This window comes from Tamandua tetradactyla, chromosome 2 (genome assembly GCF_023851605.1).
Source record: "Tamandua tetradactyla isolate mTamTet1 chromosome 2, mTamTet1.pri, whole genome shotgun sequence".
Lineage (NCBI taxonomy): Eukaryota > Metazoa > Chordata > Mammalia > Pilosa > Myrmecophagidae > Tamandua > Tamandua tetradactyla.
This window is the reverse complement of record NC_135328.1, coordinates 111,743,374-111,762,354: the sequence shown is the minus strand read 5'-3', so window position 1 is coordinate 111,762,354 and position 18,981 is coordinate 111,743,374.

Here is an 18,981-nt window from a genome sequence, read left to right as displayed (position 1 = left end):
CTTGGCACTCGCAGCTGTCAGCCCAGGCCTTTGGAGATGCAGAAAGAAATCACCCCAGGGAAAGTTGTTGGAACCCAGAGGCTTGGAGAGAAGGCCAGCAGAGACCATCCTGTGCCTTTGCACATAAGAAAGAACCTCAGTTGAAAGTTAGCTGCCTTTCCTCTGAAGAACTAATGAAATAAATCCCCTTGTATTAAAAGTCATGGGCCACGGTAGCTCAGCAGGCAAGAATGCTTGCCTGCCATGCCAGAGGACCCAGGTTCAATTCCCAGTGCCTGCCCATGTTAAAAAAAAAAAAAAAAGTCAATCCGTCTCTGGTGTGTTGCATTCTGGAAACTAGCCAGAACACACTGTCACCACTGTTACATAGCGTTGTAATAGAAATTCTAGCCAGAGCAATTACACAAGGAAAAGAAAAGCATCCAGATTGGAAAGGAAGAAATAAAGCTTTCCCTCCTTGTTGATAACACACTCCTATATATAGAATTTCCTGAAAAATCTACCATGAAGCTACTAGAATTAACAGTAAAATTCAGTAAAGTGGTGGGGTACTTGGTCAACATGCAAAAATGAGTATTGTTTTTAAACACTAATAATGAACAATCTCAAGAGAAAATTAAGGCAAAACTTTCATTTACAATAGCAACTAAAAGAATCAGATATGTTGGAATAAACGGAACCAAGGATGTAAAGGACTTGCACAAGAAAAACTGGAAAACATTGCTGAAAGAAATCAAAGAATACCCAAATATATGGAAAGACATTCTGTATTTGTGGATTCGAACACTTAAATACAGTTAAGGTGTTAGTTCTATCCAAAGCAATTTACAGATTCAAAGCAGTCCCAATCAGAATTCCAACAGCTGTCTTTGTAGAAGTGGAAAAGCCAGTCATCACATTTAAATGGAAGGATAAGGGGCCCTGAATCACCATAACCATCTTGAAAGAGAACAATTTTGGAAGACGCACACTGCCTCAATTTAAAGCTTGTTACAAACCCACAGTAGTCAAAACAGTGTGCTACAGGCACAAGGACAGACATATGGATGAATGAAATTGAATTGAGGGTTCAGAAATAACCTCTTACATCTATCACCAATCAATTTTTGACAAGATGCCACATCCACTCAACTGGAAAAGAACAGTCTTTCAACAAATGCTGCTAGAAAAACTGGAGATCCATATTCATAACGATCAAGGTGGACCCCTATCTCACACAATATACAAAAATTAACTCAAAGTGGATCAAAGACCTAACTGTATGACACAAAACTGTAAAACTCCTAGAAGAAAATACAAGGAAGCATTGTCTTTGGCAATGGTTTCTTAGACTTTACACCAAAACAGTGAACAACTGAAGAAAAAAACTGTGCCTCAAAAGACTTTATCACAAAAGTTAAAAGACAACTTACAAATGGGAGAAATATTTAGAAACCACATAACAGGTAAGTATTTAATATCTAGAATATATAATGGGTGGCTATAATGCAACAACAAAAAGACGAAATGTAAAAATGGGCAAAAGATTTGAAGAAGTGTCTCCAAAGAAGATATACAAATGGCCAAAAAGCACATGGAAAGATGTTCAGTATCATCAGAAATTAAGGAAATGCAAATTAAAACCACAATGTAATACCATTTCACCCCAATAGAATGACCACCATTAAAAATGTGGAAAATAAGTATTAGAGTGGCTGTGGAGAACTAAGAACATTTGTTCATTTTTAGTGGGAATGTAAAATAGGGCAACCACTGTGGAAAACAACTTGATGGTTCCTCAGAAAGTGAAGTATAGAATTACTGTATTACCTGGTAGTCTCACTTTTATGTATGAATTGAAAGTAGGGGCATGAACAGATATTTGCACACTGATGTTCAAAGCAGCACCGTTCATAATTTCCAAAGGATGGAAGCAACCCAAGTGTCCATCACCAATGAATGGACAAATAAAATGTGGTATATCCATACAGTGGGATATCATTCATCTGTAAAAAGGAATGAAGTTCTGATACATGTGTCATCATGGATGAACCCTGAAGACATTCAGGAATGAAAGAAGCCAGACACAAAAAAATAAATATTGAATGATTTCCCTTATGTGAAAAAATTAGAATATGCAAATTCATAGAGTCAGGAACTAGAATGCAGCTTACAGGGGCAGGGGTGGGGATAGGGAACGGGAAGGTAATGCTAAACTGGTGCAGAATTTCTATTTGGAGTGAAGGGAAAGTTTGGTAATGGGTGGCAGTGATGGTAGCAAAATATTATGAATGTAATTAACACCACTGAATTGTATATTTGAATGTGGTTAAAGGGGGATAATTTATGATGCATATGTTAACAGAATAAAAATTAAAAGAAAAACGACAAAACATAGAACTGTACAACCACAAAGAAGGAGCCCTAATATAATCTATTGGGCTAATAAAAGTTTAATTATAATAGTCTAATTATAATGTTGTTTCATCAAATGTAGCAAAGCTACCACGCTACTGCAAAGTGTTAGTAAAGAAAACTGTGCATGTGGGAACTCTACTTTCTATGTGATTTTTCTGTAAAGCTGCAGCTTCTCTAGTAAAATAAATCAGTAAAAACACATGTAATCTGAAAAACACTGTCAACCAACTTGACCTAATTGACATTGATAAGACAGCTCTGGAAAACATAATCTTTCAAGTATATATGATACATGCACCAAGAAAGATCATGTTCATTGCTATAAAAAAAGTCTTAATAATTTTCAAGGCATCAAAATTATATCTGGCAAATATACCAAAGTCTTTTAAACTAAAGAAACACCTCTTTTGCTTACTCTGTTCTGTGATCGTAATAAAATTCACTGGAAGTCAATAACAACTAGATTTCTAGAAGAATCCTATAAATATTTGGAAACCAAACAGAAAACCTCTAAGTAATCCATGGGTCATAGAATAAATAAAAAGGAGTATCAGGACATATTTTAATAATGGCTTCCTTGCTCTTTCTATACCCGACTGGGCATGCTGTCATCTTGGTGCCTTTGAATTGACTCTCACAAGATCCTCTTCCCCTTCATCTAGCTTGCTCCCTGGTCTCTTTAGGGGTCTACTCAGTCCTCATCTCAATCAAACTTTCTATTTAATGTCAAATCCCCAGCATTTCCTTGCCTTTTCTGGCTTCGTTTTACTCTGTAGCACGTATCACTCACTATCTAATACAGAGTATGTATTGTTAGATAGTGTTTTACTTTTTGTTTGGCTTGTCCTACTAGATTATAGGCTTCGTAGGAACAGGGGATTTTTGTCTGTTCCTTTCTCTAATGTATCTTCTGGCACCTAGCAGGCAACAGTGAATGAGTAAATACAGACACATACACAAAATACATACTAATGTATTATGAGAGAATATTTTTGAGTGCTGAGATAATATGTGATTTAAAATCCAGAAATTTCTAGCTCCCTATTTCCCAAAGCTAAATTTTGAAATATATTATATTTCATGCAAGGGAGAGAGGAACAGGAAGTATAAACTTCCCAAGTACCTATTAAGGAATAGATATCATCCACAACAAATCTTCGTCAACACATGTTGTGAGCTATGTTTTTAAAATACAAGGATAAGAATTGGTAATTTGTTAATCCATGATATCCAAAATATTTCATTTCCATTTTCAAAAATACCATGAAATTCACTTGCTTTACAAATGAATTTACCTTGCTGTGTCCAAGCAGAGAAGACCATTACTTTATCTCTGATTTTCTTTTTTATTTTTCAGGCCTCATTTTTTGGTAATGGAAAGTGAATGGACAGAATCTAGGGCATTATAATTAACTTATGATACAATTTGATGACTTTTAAATTTGTGTCCTCAAATTCTGTAGAACCATAAGCAAGCCTTCCCATCCACTCAGAAGTCCAGATTTTAACTCCAAAATCAATCTAGCTTCTATGAGGATAAGTATAAAATATTTCAATATTAACATACGAAGATATGCATATGAGAGGAAATTTAAAAGTCAGTCCTCAAGAAACTTGGCTCTCAGTTTTCTTTGCTGAATATCAAAAGATAAGACCATATCTCCTTTATATACAATTTTAAGAATTAAGTTGACTTTCTTTGCTTCTGTCTCTGTAAAATGCTATTTTCTATTGTTTGGTCCTCTTTGAAAACATACATTTAAAGTAAGGGCCAAATGGATAGCAAATACATTCATTTTTATTAAGCCTCTTTATAAACTAAGTCTGCACCTCATTTGCTTCATCATTCTTATTTAAAAATCAATGACTATAACTGACAGTATTTCTTAGAAGCAAAAATTACCAAAAAAAAACTCCTTCAGATTCAAAATCTTTCATGCATGGGGAATGTAACTTTGTTTTACGCCTCATGGTCCAGCTAGAGTATTTGTCTTTCACTGAAAAATAAATCAGGGGTATATCCAGTGGTTACAATAGATTGTGAACGTTTTATATAGAAAAAAATAAACGGACAAATTGGTTCTTGTAAAAGTACTTTATGTATCTTGTATCAGTATTTTATGGCTTTTAAGTAGATAGAAAGGGGGAAAAATATATTTCTCAAAAACATCATCAATCCATCATGGCAATCTGTGTTGTTAACACTCGCAGTTTTCCTTTCGTTCTTAACTAGGAGATTGACATAAATATACCTCTCTCCCATCCTCCTCCAACCTCTTCTCTTCCTTCTTTGCCTCCTGAGAATTGGCATTTCTAGTTGGAGAATATTGTAAGCAGAATTGTCCTATTGCCTGCCCAGGAGCTGGCATTATTTCTAGCAGTCGTTTTAACTGGATTCAACTCAAACACGTAAGAGGAAGTAAATTAATCGTGTTGTCTATTTCAATAAAAGAGCCACCACAACCAAGCCAACATAAACAAGCTATAACAGTAATGGCCAATTTAAAGGTTCATTAACTAATGCCAGTGGAAGCACTGTAATTCCCAGCCTTTCATCACCTAATGGTAAAATACAGGCACTAAGAAACCAGAAAAGGGACTACAAGATACCAAGCAGACCAAAGTGGATCAGATTGTTTACTTATCATTATAAACATCCCAATAAAAATTAAGTTCTAGCTGTCTGGCATATTTTCAGGGTTAAATGTACCACAGAAATGATGGTAACATTATGCATTTTCTTTCTTTTCTGTATTTTTCTTTTCCTCTTTTGTCTTCTCTGGGCAGTACTCTCTTTTCTGAAAATATTCCCTTTCCTTCTTGACTGAATCTTTTTACTTAATCATTTAACATGTTTGGCACAAATTCAAGATGGATTTGGAGACTAAAAATTTTCATTTATTTATGGGATGATGTCTGAAAGAGGTCAGAGAAATAGTGGGCAGTAATATCCTGGAATTAGGACATTGTTTCTGACCTTTCACCTTGGGAAGAAAAGAGGACACAGCTACTTTGCTCTTCATCTTAGAAAAACAGCTGGTTCCAACCTGTGTACAGAAAGTAAAAAGAAGAGAACAAAGCTAAACTGACAAAGTGGGAAAAGTTTAGTAGATGTATGATTAATGTTAATCTATAAAGAGTTTTAATCATTTGCATGATGCCACTTATACCTAAAAGAAAAAAAGGATCAAAGGTTGTAAAAACTTATCAATTAAAAAATAGAAATGACTTATATTTACCCTCATCTGCATCCCTATTTGTCACAATAAAAATAAAAGACCCAGTTTCTCACCCATCCTTTTAGCAATGAATTTTTGAAGTGATAGTACCTGGTGCCATAGAGGGTAGAGTGAGGCAATAGGAAAGTAATTCATGGAGCAGGGCTCCCTCTGCCAAAAGAACATTTGCCTGCCCTTTCTTTCTACACTCTGCTTCTGCAAACTAGACTGCAAGCACTACTCCTGCAATGAGATACTCAGGTTCCTAAACAATTGTTTGATGTGTGAATCAGTACAATCGCTTGGGAATTCAATGTGAAAATGTGTTACGATAATTTTTAAAAACTAACTGCATCTTCTACTCTATTGTGAGGAAATAATAAGGTGTGTAGACAAAAGCTTAACTACTAACACGGGCATGACATAATTATTTATAGTGGCAAAAAATTGGATATACTCTGTATGCCCAAAGCATGGGTTAAAAAAAGCAGAGTGAGGGCAGGCCATGATGGCTCAAGCAGGCAGAGTTCTCGCCTGCCATGCCAGAGGACCCGGGTTCGATCCCCGGTGCCTGCCCATGTTAAAAAAAAAAAAAAAAAAAAAAAAGGCAGAGCGACTGTTACGATGGGTTTCAGATCACCACTAATGGCATATTTTCAGAGGCTAGTTATTAACATGGGAAAATAGCCACATTGAGAGTTGGCTGTTAAAAGCAAGATGCAAAACTACATATAAGGGTGACCTTATTTGAGGTCTTCAAAATGCATTTGCATTAATATATAATAAATATATTTATGTTCACATATTTATTTTTATATATTCATATTCAGGCCAAAAGGAAATTATAATCCCCATCACTGAATGATTATTTCAAGGTGATTTATAATTTCTCTTTTAAAAAAAGTAATTACTGCTATGCATTTTCCAAAGACTCTAAACAGGTAATTAATTTGATAGTCAAACAGTGTTAATAACAGTTTTAAAACTTAAGATTCTAAATGGGGCTAGATCAATCCTGTTCTGTCAAATACTTTGTCTTTTGAGCATGCCGTGTTGTCTCCCTGGATCACCTCTATCATATTTAGGAGCTCTTTGAAATTGAAATGGAAAAATTGCTACTGATCCCATTTCTTTTTGTGTTTGTTTTTTGCTGTATGGTGGGGGTCACATTTCATTCTTTTTCCATGTGAAAATTTCGTTATTGCAGCACCATTTGTTGAAATTTTGTTTGTTTGGTTTTTTGTTTGTTTGTTGTTTGTTTTGGGGGGTGTGCATGGGCTGGGAATGGAACCCTGGGTCTCCTGCATGGCAGGTGAGAATTCTACCACTGAACTACCCTTGCACCCCCCGATTGCATTTCTTAAATGTGCAAATTGGTACTTCAAATAAGAGTAGTGATCAGGGTGCATGGTTGTTCTAGAACAAAATGGGAAATGAAACCTCTATTTAGATTCCTAATGCTGGATATAGTCTAACCATCACATAGTTATGTTTCTAGTAAAATGCCTTGGAAAGAAATCTTTAGCAAAGAAAGACCAGGCTTTCCTTCTTACATGAATTAATTAAGTAAGAAAGCGTTAATGAGAAAACAGTACCAACCATAGGTGCCACATGAATATAGGAATGAGGCTGCCGGGAGACTCCTTAAAGCTTTATATCCCAATTATATTCTTTTCTAATATAATGTGAACAAAATCGGAAAAAAGAAAAATAAAAAGAAAGAAAGAGAAAATGAGTGGTTTAAGGCCTAGCCCACAGTTTAAAAATTCATGCAATCTGGGAAATAACTGTGTAAAGCAAATTTCATGGGTGGAGTGTCCTGTTTCATTATTCACACAACTGTCTGAGAGCATGCTTGGGGCTCTTCAAGCGTTTTCTTTGCTCCCTTAATGAGTGCTTTTTGGAAAGAGAATAGACACTGGGATCCCCACCCAGCTTTACTACCTCCAGTGTACTGTAACCAGTTCTCTCTCTAGGGTGGCGGATGCGGCTGGGGCCAAAGCCTTTGCTGCGCACTCAGAGCAGATGGCCTGTCCTTGAGGGGAAAGACCACGGCGAGCTCAAAAGCAGGATTGCCGGAAAACGTCAGAACTCCCATCCCCCTGCCCCCCTCCGCACTTTGCTCAGCTTGAGACACGTCTTAAAAATTAGCTAAATTGAAGTATAATTTACATAACATGCCCCCATTTTAGGTGTAGTTCGATGATGAGTTTTGTTAAATGCAGTGACCCATGTAGCTCCCGAACAAGATGTGGAATATTTCCATAACCCAGAAAATGTCCCTTTTCCGCATCTCAGTTTATCCCACCCATCTTCCAGATCTGACAAGGGCTGATTTGTTTTCTGTCTCTATAAATTAAATTTGCCTTTTTTAAAGTTTCAGATAAATGAACTCTTTGGTGTCTAGCTATTTTTTTAATCAGTATAATGTTTTGAGATTCATTTGTATTGTTGCATATATCACTAGTTTATTTCTTTAGATTGCTTAGCAGTATTCTGTTTGATTATATCAATTATCTCTTCCCTGTTGATTGAGATATGTGTTGCTTTCGCTTTAAGGTATAATTAAAAAGTTGCTGTGGCTATCGTACTTCATATTGTGAAGTATGACCTAGCTATATTTCACCTGTTACTTCCTGCAGGAATTTTGTTTGTTTGTTTTATAGATTCCTTAGGACTTACATATGTAAATGGTTAGGTCATTTGTGCATCCCACAAATTTTACCACTCTTTTGTTTCTACTCTATATGCTTTCTATTTCTTTTTCTTGCTTTATTGCACTTAGCACCCTGAGTCAAAATGCTGAATAGAAGTATTGAGCATTCTTGCTTCTCTCTATGATTTAAGGGGAAAGCACTAATCGTTCCATCATTAAATATTGTTAGGTATAGGATTTTTATAGATGTTCTTTATCAGGTTAAGAAAATTCCTTTCTAATCTTAATTGGCTGAGAGTTTTAACATGATTGTCGAAATTTTCCAAATAACTTTTATGTCTGTTGAAGTGATAATATAATTTTTCTTTTTAAGTTTTTTAAATAAGAGGAATAAAATTCATTGACTTTTTTTCCAAATGATAGATCAACCATGTATCCCAATTAGAAATTCTACTTTTTTGTGATGTTACCCATTTTATGGATTGCCAGATTCAATTTGTCATTAGGTTTTAAGTCTGTCTATGTTCATGAGCTATATTGGTCTGTCATTTTCTTTACTTGTACTGTGTTTGGCTCAGTTTGGTATCAGTATAATGTGGACCCATTAAAAAAAACCAGTTGAGAAGTGTTCCTTTCACTGGTATTTTCTGAAACAGCTTATACAGGATAGATGCTATTTCTTCCTTTAATGTGTAATAGAATTCATTAGAGAAGCCATCATGGCTTGGGAGTTTCTTTGTGGAAAGCTTTTAAAATATTAATTCAATTTTTATAGAAATGTGCTGTTATATTTGTTTCTTTTTAAGTCAATTTTGGTAACTAGAAATTTGGCATTTTTTTGGCATTGTTTTAGTTATTTCTTTTCCACATAATAATACTAAATCTATAAATTTCCCTCTAGGAAAACTTTAACTACATCCCACAAATTTTTTTTTCAGCCTTAACTATTTTCCAATTTCCTTTGTGATTTTTAATTCTACTCGTGGGTTATTGCAAAGTGTTTTATTTAATTTCCATCTAGTTGGGCATTCTTCATATATCCTACTGATATCCCTTTTTTTGGTCATGATATAATCCAGCTTCTCTCATTGTTTTTAATTGTCTTCTGAGAGCTCTTCAGTCTTTCTCAAACACTGAAAGACTGTGAATCGAACCTGGGTCTCAGGCTTGGCAGGTGAGAACTCTGCCACTGAGCCACCATTGCCCACCCTTTCTTCTCTATTTTTATGTTTCTGTTCCCTAGTACTTTCTATCATGTTCCTACCTGGTCTCTACATATTAATAGTTGCATTAGTTTGTGGATTTTCCCTATACTGATTTTCCACAAGAGATCAAATGTGTGCATATTTTCTTAAATCCTTTTCTTTCTTATGCATGGGGTAACATACTCTAGGTACTCATTTGCACTTCACTTTTAGTACTAAATCGTCTATTATATTCACTTTTAAAAATAAGTAAACACAGTTTTAAGAGCTCTGTTAGTGTCATTATTTTATAGTTTCAAGATCTTTCTCATTTCTGATTCTGTTTCTATTGTCTGATTTACTCCTGATTGTAATTTACATTTTCCTGCTTCTTGGCATATTTTGTAATAAAAATATATATATATTGGACTCTGGATTTTGAATGTCTGAATTATTGTTGGTTTCCTTTGGCAAACAGTTTAAATTACTTGCAAATCAGTTTCATCTCTTTAATGCCCCTTTTTAAGCTTTGTTATGGTTGGCTTGGAGTCAGCTTCATTCCAGGGAGAGTGTTTTTTGTTTTTTGTTTTTGTTTTTTTGTTTTGTTTTGTTCCTTTCCTGCATGGAAGGCGAGCATCATTCCAGGGAGAGGTTAGCCCTACTACTAAGGCATGACCCCATGGGTTGTCACCAGGGACTCTCTGTGGCCAGATCTCAAATGTCTTTCCACTTTGTGTGAACTCTGGGAACTGTTTCACTTGCAAGTTCCTAATTATTCTTTGTCCATCTTCATGAACTTAAACTCTACATGTGTACTGCTTCATTATCTGCAAAAATGCAAAGATACCACAAGCATATTTCAGGAATTCTCCCTCCTTTCTGGAGCTCAAATGTGTAGCCTCAGCCTCCCTAGTCTCTTATTTTCATCTCCTTAACTGAGTAAGACTTTCAGGCTGTGCTTCGGCTCCCTCTCCCTCTGCCCATAATTCAGAAATCATAACCAGGTAGGAAATTGGTGTGATTTCCTGTCTGTCAAAGTTTACAGGTTAGTTTTGCCTATTGTCCAATGCCTGAAACCAATTGATATGCATATTTTGTCTGTCTCCCTAGTTGTTTATTTCAGAAAAGTAAATTAGGCTCTTGTTATTCCATCAGGCCTGGGGGTAGAAGTTAGGCCATTCTTGGCTCTGTTATTGAACTGTAAGCACCAGCCAGTAGCCATTATGCCATCTTTGTACAACAAACTAGCAGGTGCCCATTTTTTTTTTTTTACATGGGCAGGCACTGGGAATTGAATCTGGGTCTTCTGGCATGGCAGGCGAGCATTCTTGCCTGCTGAGCCACCGTGGCCCACCCAGGCGCCCATTTTTTTAAGGCACCTTACCATCATCTAAAATTTGTGGCAATAAATATGGCGATCTATGAGGACTGTGAAGCAAATAATTCCCTCAGAGTTGTGCAAAGTACAGGTTACTCCACTGAGAACTGCATCTCTGGAAGGATCTAGAAATAGAGGAGAGAAGTGTTGCCAGTATATCATGTAGAATTATGTTTGCAGAATAGACTGGGGTGATGATCTTACTTTTTAAATAAAAACTAATAAGTACTAAAAAATAAATGAAACACCCATGTAAAAAAAGGAGAAGAACAAAACAAGTATACTGCTTCTCTAAGTCTCTCAGTAGATGCTGGTGAGAAGCCAAAAGCTGCTGCTGTTGAGGCCAAAACTGAGCTCAGCATCCCTGCAGACCCCTCAGGGATCTGTGAGACCAAAAACACAAAAAAAGACAAATCTAGAAAACCAACCTAACTTTGTACCTGGTAGATACTGGTGTTAGGACAAAGCGATGCTTGCTCCGAGTGTCGAAAACAAGGCTGGTTTCCTCAGGAGTCTATCAGGCCAAGACACAGTCACACACACAATAAAGAAAACCAGCAGAAAAAAAAAAAAAAGAAAAAAAGCAAGGTACACAGGCTCTTTACCAGCCAAAAGCCACTACCTCCCCTAAGGGTTGAAACCAAAGCCAGCATCCACACTGGTCCCTCAGGGACCTCCAAGACTGATGTTGACCTACAAGCCCTGGAGATCCTCCATTGGAGGACAAGTTTTCTTCTGCCCACACTGACCCCAGTTGACCACTCCCAGAATCTGGGCCGTGTCATCATAGCCATGTCTGTGAGGCTAAGGAATGGAGGCTGGTCACTGCTTCTCACTCACCAACATTTAGAAAAGCTGATTTCTTGGCAGCCTCTCCTTTCACCTGACACCTCTGTGGTTGCTCTAAATATCCAATCTGGTTTCAGTGTTACCGCCTAGTTCATTACAATCCCTTCTTCCAAATCAATCATTTTTTCTCCCAGAGCGAGCAAGCTGTAAAATGTCCTATTCTGCCCTTTGTATCTGCATAATTGGCTGATAATATTAAAAGGTTTATTTTTAATTGCTGATTTAAATAGGGTGAAGGAAGAAATTTAATATTGAATGTAAATAGCTGATTATAGCAAGTCTCTTTGAAATGATGCAACAACTGCTCATGTTAAATTTGTTACTTGAAATACTTGGTACCAAGAAATTCTTCAGTATTTGAAGTATTTGTATTGTGTTGTAAAAGAAGATGAATAGCATCTGAAAAAAAAGTAGCTGGATTTCTCTGTACTCCTGGTCCAGTATCTGTTCATATGTTATTGTTTAGCATGCTACCTGGCACATGGTATTTGGTTCAAGACTCCCTGTTGATCTGTTATAGAACTTCACTAACTCTGTATTATTGTTGACTTGGCAGAGAATCACAAGTTCCTTGAGGACACAGAATTATTTAGCTCTTCCAGTGGATCCTAAAAAGAAGGTCAAAGCCATGCATACTACCAATTAAACTTCCCTAGGTATCAGATATCTTGAGGCCTCATAAGAGTAACCACCTTGTCTAGCTAAAATGGATAGTCGAGTCAAAAAGTCAATGTATCTAGCATATCGTTCGTCTGCTGTAGCATTCATGTCAATGCAGAGTTCTCTTCAGATCTTGAGCAGAATCCCAGAGTCTCTTGAGCCCTGTTTTTCTCCCTTCAGCACAGGTCTGGAGGCTCAAGAGGACATTTGTGTGTTGTGTTGTACTGTGTTGTGTTGTGCATTGTGCTAAAATCCTCCACATCTCTTGGCAGTCTGGGTCTTAGTGGTAGTGGGTGATAACAATATTGTATATGTGCTTTCAAAGTTTCATCTTTCCATGAATTATTTTCATGAATTATTATTTCCAGCAATTATATCATCATGCTGTCTCATTAGGGAGAAGACGATGAGTTTTCAAAGAAGAGATATTCATGCTCTAATATTTCTTTCTGAAAGGAATGTTAAAACACAAGGTGATTATTATCAAACAATGCACTCAGCTGCTTTTATTTTAAAATGGTCATGAGAAAAGTTCTTGTATGTTGGTTCTCTCCAGGCTTATTATGTGATATAATCATTTATAAATATTGCTCATTTATACTCTTCTAGGAAATAGAGTGGTATATCTTATGAAGAGAATAGAATACAATTTGAAATGATATAAACACCAGATATATTTTTTGTATCTTTATTTATTTATTTTTTCTCACCAGATATATTTTAAAATATTTTTCTTCTGCTTCACATCAGTAAATATGATAAAATAGTTTGATAATAGTGAGTTAAATAGTTATAGAGTACCCTTATCTCATGTAAAACCATTGCATATCATAACTTCATTTTCCTGTTAACTTGGCTATTACTTTTAAAGGTAGCTTTACAAATGTTAGAAATATAATGATTTAAACAAGCATCTGATTGGCAACACTGCATGTCTTTATATAAAATGCTATATTAAATGAGTATTTCCTAAGGATTTCTTCAAAAGTGGAGAGAAAAGTATGAAAAGGTGGTAGGTTAGCAATTTAATTACTTTAGAAGAAAAGAATATGTAAAATTATTGGAAAATATAATTTGTTGTAATATAATGTTAAAATTTAACCATATCATAGAGTAATCGAATTTTAAATACAATAATTTAATCTAGCAAATAGGACTAATGTATATGTCTTTTATAAAGAATTGTCCAAGTGTCTGAGGGAGAAAAATATTACATAGTGTAATACGCAGGATAATAACCTCCCAAAGATGTCTGCATCTTAATCCTTCAAACATGTGAATATGCTACTTTACATGGAAAAGGTGACTTTTGGGATATGACTAAGTTAAGAATTTTGAGGTGAGGTGATTTTTCTGGCTGGGCCCCATATAATCACAAAAGTGCTTAAAAGTGAAAGGACAGAAAAGAGTGTCAAAGGGAGATGTGACTATGGAAGAAAGTTGGAGAGATGTGATGTGAGAAGGATTTAACCCATTATTGCTTATTTGAAAATGGAGGAAAGGGATAATAAGCCAAGGAATGTGGGTAGTCTTTAGAAATGGAAAAAGGCTTGAAACAGCTAATGGGAAATGTTTTCTCCCGTAGAGCCTTCAGAAAGGAAGCAGCAATAAATATCATGTTTCTGACCCATATAAATGTAAGAAAATAAAACTGTGTTGTTTTAAACCACTGTTTGTGGTAAATTGTTAGAGCAGCAATGGAACATTTATTTATTTGGGAACCTGAAAGAGTAGTGCTGCACTAGCATATAGCTAAAAATGTGGAAGTGGCTTTGGAATTGAGCAATAGACAGAGGCTGGAAGAATTTTGAGTAGCATAATACTTGATTGTCTTGAACAGACTTTAGTAGAAATATGGATATTAACTCTCCTGGTAGTGAGAAAATAGAAGAAAATGACAATCATGGTAGAGAAAACATACATTGCTTTATAGAGATATGGATATTAGTAGGAATCTGGACGTTAAAATCACTATAGGCGAGGGATTAGAAGGAATAAGAAACTGGAGGAGAGGCTACCTGTGTTTATAGTGGTAGAAAGCTTAGTGGATTGTGTACTGCAATTATGTGGGAAGCAAAATTTATTGATAAACTTCAGTACTTAGCTGAGGAGCTTTCCAAAAGAATTGGCTTGGTTTCTTCTCTTTGCTTATAGTAAAATGCATGAAGAACTGTTAAACAAAAAAGAACCAGGACTTCATGATTTGAGAAATTCTCAGCTTATCCAGATTACAAAAGCCACTAACATTAGGAAATCTATTGTCAGAAAAGTATGCTCTAGAGAAAAAGCCAGGGGAAATCTGGGCTAATACCTCAGAAAGTATAAAGGTCAGAGTGTTTCAGTTGCACAAAAAGGTTCTGTGAAAAGATTAAACATGTGACTCACAAATTCCCTCTAGTCATCTCAGCAGAAGCCAAAATTAGTGGTGCATTATTTAGGAAATATCTATAGAGTAACCTCTTCTATAATGGATTAGATTCCTAAAGCACATACAGGAGTCCTGTAAGCTTCTTGAGAATGTTATATGATTAGAAACACTGCTAGCTTGGACTGAAAAGGGATAGAGAAAGGATGAAATAAAAGAAGACTGTAGGCTCCCCCAGATTCTACAGGCAAGAAACGTGCTGATAAAACTACTCAGAATAAAATATATGATGATCACTTTCATGAGCACAGAAGGATGACTACCAGGGCAGAATTATGGGTCCAGAGGTCAAAACTGTGAGCCCAGACTGCAGAGCTAGCAGACTAAGAGGCGGAATTATGAAACACAGAAGATTTTTTTCCAGGCCTTGAAACCTAATGAAGTTTGCGCAGCTGGATTTTGAAATTGGTAGGGACCAGTCACTCCTATTTTCCCTCTACTAGATCCCAGTTTGAATGGTAATGCCGATAATTGAGATCCTATGCCAGTCCCACCATTGCATTTTGGGAGGAAATCATTTGTTTTCTAGTTTCACAAGTTTCATAAAATTCCTCACATATGGAGAGGAATTTTACTCTAGAGTGGATTACATTGAGAGTCTTGTCTATATCTAATTCAGATTTTGATGATGAGATTTGAGACTTTTAAGATAAGGAGATTTAGATTAGATTTCAGATTTAGAGTTGGTATTATAATGGGTTGGGATTTGAGGACCTCTTGGAATGCAGTGAATGTATTTCCCAAGTGAGGCAAATGTAAATCTGGGGACCAGAGGGTGGACTGTAATAGATAGACTAATGTCCTGCTGCCCCCAAGATTCCACATCCTTCTCCTTGGAATCTATGACTACTTTACAATAGGTGGCAAAATGGATTTTGCAGATATGATTATGTTAAGTGCCTTAAGATGGAGAGATTGTTTATCCTGGATTGTCTAAGGGGTTCATTATAATCACAGGGTCATTAAAAGTGGAAGAATAGTGGTGTGATAAATTGAATTATGTAACCCAACAAAGACATGCTCCTTTTTAAAAATATTTTTATTGAGACATCTTCACACCCAAAGTATACAATCAGTGGCTTACAATATCATCACATAGTTGTGTATTCATCACCATGACCATTTTTAGAACATTTGCATCACTTCAGAAAAGGAAATAAAAAGAAAATAAACCATACATCTAGTCTCTGTAACCTCCCTCTCACTGACCACTAGTATTTCAGTTTACCCAATTTTATTTTTACCCCTTATCCCTCCCTATTATTTATTTATTTATTAATTATTATTATTATTATTATTTACTTTATTTTATTTTTTGCATGGGCAGGCACCAGGAATCGAACCCGGGTCTCCGACATGGCAGGTGAGAACTCTACCTGCTGAGCCTCCATAGCCTGCCTTACTTATTTATTTTTGTCCTTATTTTTTTACTTTTCTGTCCAGACCCTGGATAAAGGGAGCACTAGCCACAAGGTTTTCACAATCACACAGTCACACTGCAAAAGCTATGTAGTTATATAACTGTTTTCAAGAATCAGGGCTACTGGGGATGGGCCACAGTGGCTCAGCAGGCAGAGTTCTCGCCTGCCATGCCAGAGACCTGGGTTCGATTCCCAGTACCTGCCCACCAAAAAAAAAAAAAAAAAAAAAAAAAAGAGAATCAAGGTTACTGGAATACAATTCAACAGTTTCAGCTACTTCCCTGTAGCCACACCAATACACCATAACTAAAAAAGGGATATTTACATCATGCATGAGCGTAACCTCCAGCTAAACCTCTCAACCCTTTGAAATCTCTCAGCCACTGAAACTTTATTTTGTCTCATTTCTCTCTTCTTCCTTTTGGTCAAGAAGGCCTTCTCAACCCATGATTCCATGGCCAGGCTCATCCTCTAGATTCCTGTCCCACATTGTCAGGGAGATTTACACCCCTGGGACCCATATCCAATGTAGGGCAGTAAGTTCACCTGCCAAGTTAGCTTAGAGAGAGAGAGAAGGCACATCTGAGCAACAAAGGTGACTCGGGGTGGGGGGCGGGACTCTTGGGCATAATTATCAGTAGGATTAGTGTCTCCTTTGCAGGAATAAATTTCTTTTCACCAATCTTGGGTGAACCCCAAGATTGAGGACTCAGTCTATTAAATTAGTTGTTCCCACTGCTTGCGAGAGTATCAGAAATTCCCCAGGTGGAGAAATTTAATATTTTCTCCTTTCACCCCACTCTTTGTAGGGGACTTTGCAAATACTCTTCTATTCTCTGTCCAAATTATTCTGGGAAATTTCAGGGCATCAGATTAACATATACAAACCAACAAATTCTTATTCCTTATTCAAGATTCCATGTAATTATAGTGCTAGAATAAACTGACCATACAAATTAAATTAGATAATGTGTTACCAAAAATATAAATTTTGCACAAAGTAAACATCTCTTTCTTTTGTTTCACATGGAGAAGTTCTAAAATATAGACCATATCATCCATTACCATGTATTCTGATTCACCTTAGTCCTATCCAGATCAGCTTCATTCATATCCCTACTCAAAGTTTGATCCCTTTTTCAGCTTTTTAAACAGTTGCTGGATAGGATAATGCTGATTTTCATAGTTTCAGTGCTCTAACTCAAGTTTCAGGTGTTATGTAAATACCCAAAGTTCCAGGGAATGACCAGCTTATACACAAATAGCTCAGCATCTCAGAATTTAGAAATAACACGTAGAAGTCCAGAATAGATGTGACTACTGTAAAAGTTTACAAAATAGGACCATTTACAGTAGACCCCCAACCTGATAACCCATGATCTCGACTTCAGGTCTCCAAGTTTGTATATTATAGCAAATCCGTATGAGTGAGGCATGGTCATACTTTTCTTTTTGTTTCTGACATTTCATTCAAAATACTGTCCTCAAAGTTCATTCACGTAGTTGCATGTCTCACAACTTCATTCCTTCTGGCAGCTTCTCGGTATCCCTTGTATGTATATACCACCATTCCCCTTTCCATTCCTGAGTCAAGGTACCCTTAGGCCACCTCCACCCATTGCAAATCACAAACACAGCTACCATAAACACCAGTCAAAGACATGTTCTTAATCTTAATATGCATTACTGTGGGTGTGAACCCATTTGCAAATATTACCCTTTGAAAGTCCATTATCAGTTAAGATGTGGAATCATTTGCGCATGACCTGAAATCCTTCTTAGATGTGGCCAAATTAAATGAGACTGGGTCTTAATCCATATGACTGGAGGAGAATTAGGAGAACCATGCAAAGCAAGTTTTGAAACAAAACTTTAGAGAGATATGAATTTCTAACAGCGTGTAAATATTTTGAGATGTCCATGCAGTTGTTTCCTATAAATATAACTGAAATCTCAAAAGGTATTGATGCTACCATGTCTTTACATATAATTTCACAAAAACACATTTTCCATCTTTTAAATAAAGGTGATAGATGAAATTTTTTTGATGATACACCACTAAGTATACAACTTAAGAAAAAAAAACACATCCTAGAAAGTTTAGCCTGCACCTGCCCCCTTAAATTTTGTTGATTTCAGAAACATGCTTGAATATACTTTGTGAGAATGAAAGTTACAGCACATACTCTTCCTTCTGGTTCATTGGTTGTTTTGCATATACATCTTTTACTGGAATCATTGTCATTATGAAAAGTTAGGTCTTTTCTTTGAAACTTTTGCCCATATACTTTGTATACAGAAGACTTGTAAACAATTGCTTTGGAAACTTTATTTTAAGCACAGTATTGGAGTACTGAATATGCTATGAATAAAGGATGTCCTTTTAATCAAATACAGAGTAGTGCCATTCTCTGGCACTCATTTTAAGGATGCCACATAAATTTAGTTACCCTCTGATGTGTAAGAAATAGTTACCTTTCAAGGCCCTAACACAATACCTCTCTGAGTTTACAATACACTGGGAGTAGAGAATAGTACATGCATAGGGTAATGGCAGACAGCCATGCTTTATGACATTCAAGGCTTTACAGGTGTCCTCAAAGTCAAATTGCATGCAGACTTTGTTTTCTTTATCCTTGTTGTGCTTTCAAGCTATTTAAATACTTAGAGGATAATTAGCATAGTAAAGAAAATATTGTTAATCAATCGAATAACTTAATGGAACAGCAATGAGATGAATAGGGTCTTCTTTAAAAAAATTCTGATTTCGTTCATTTCAGGTTCAAGAGCTAA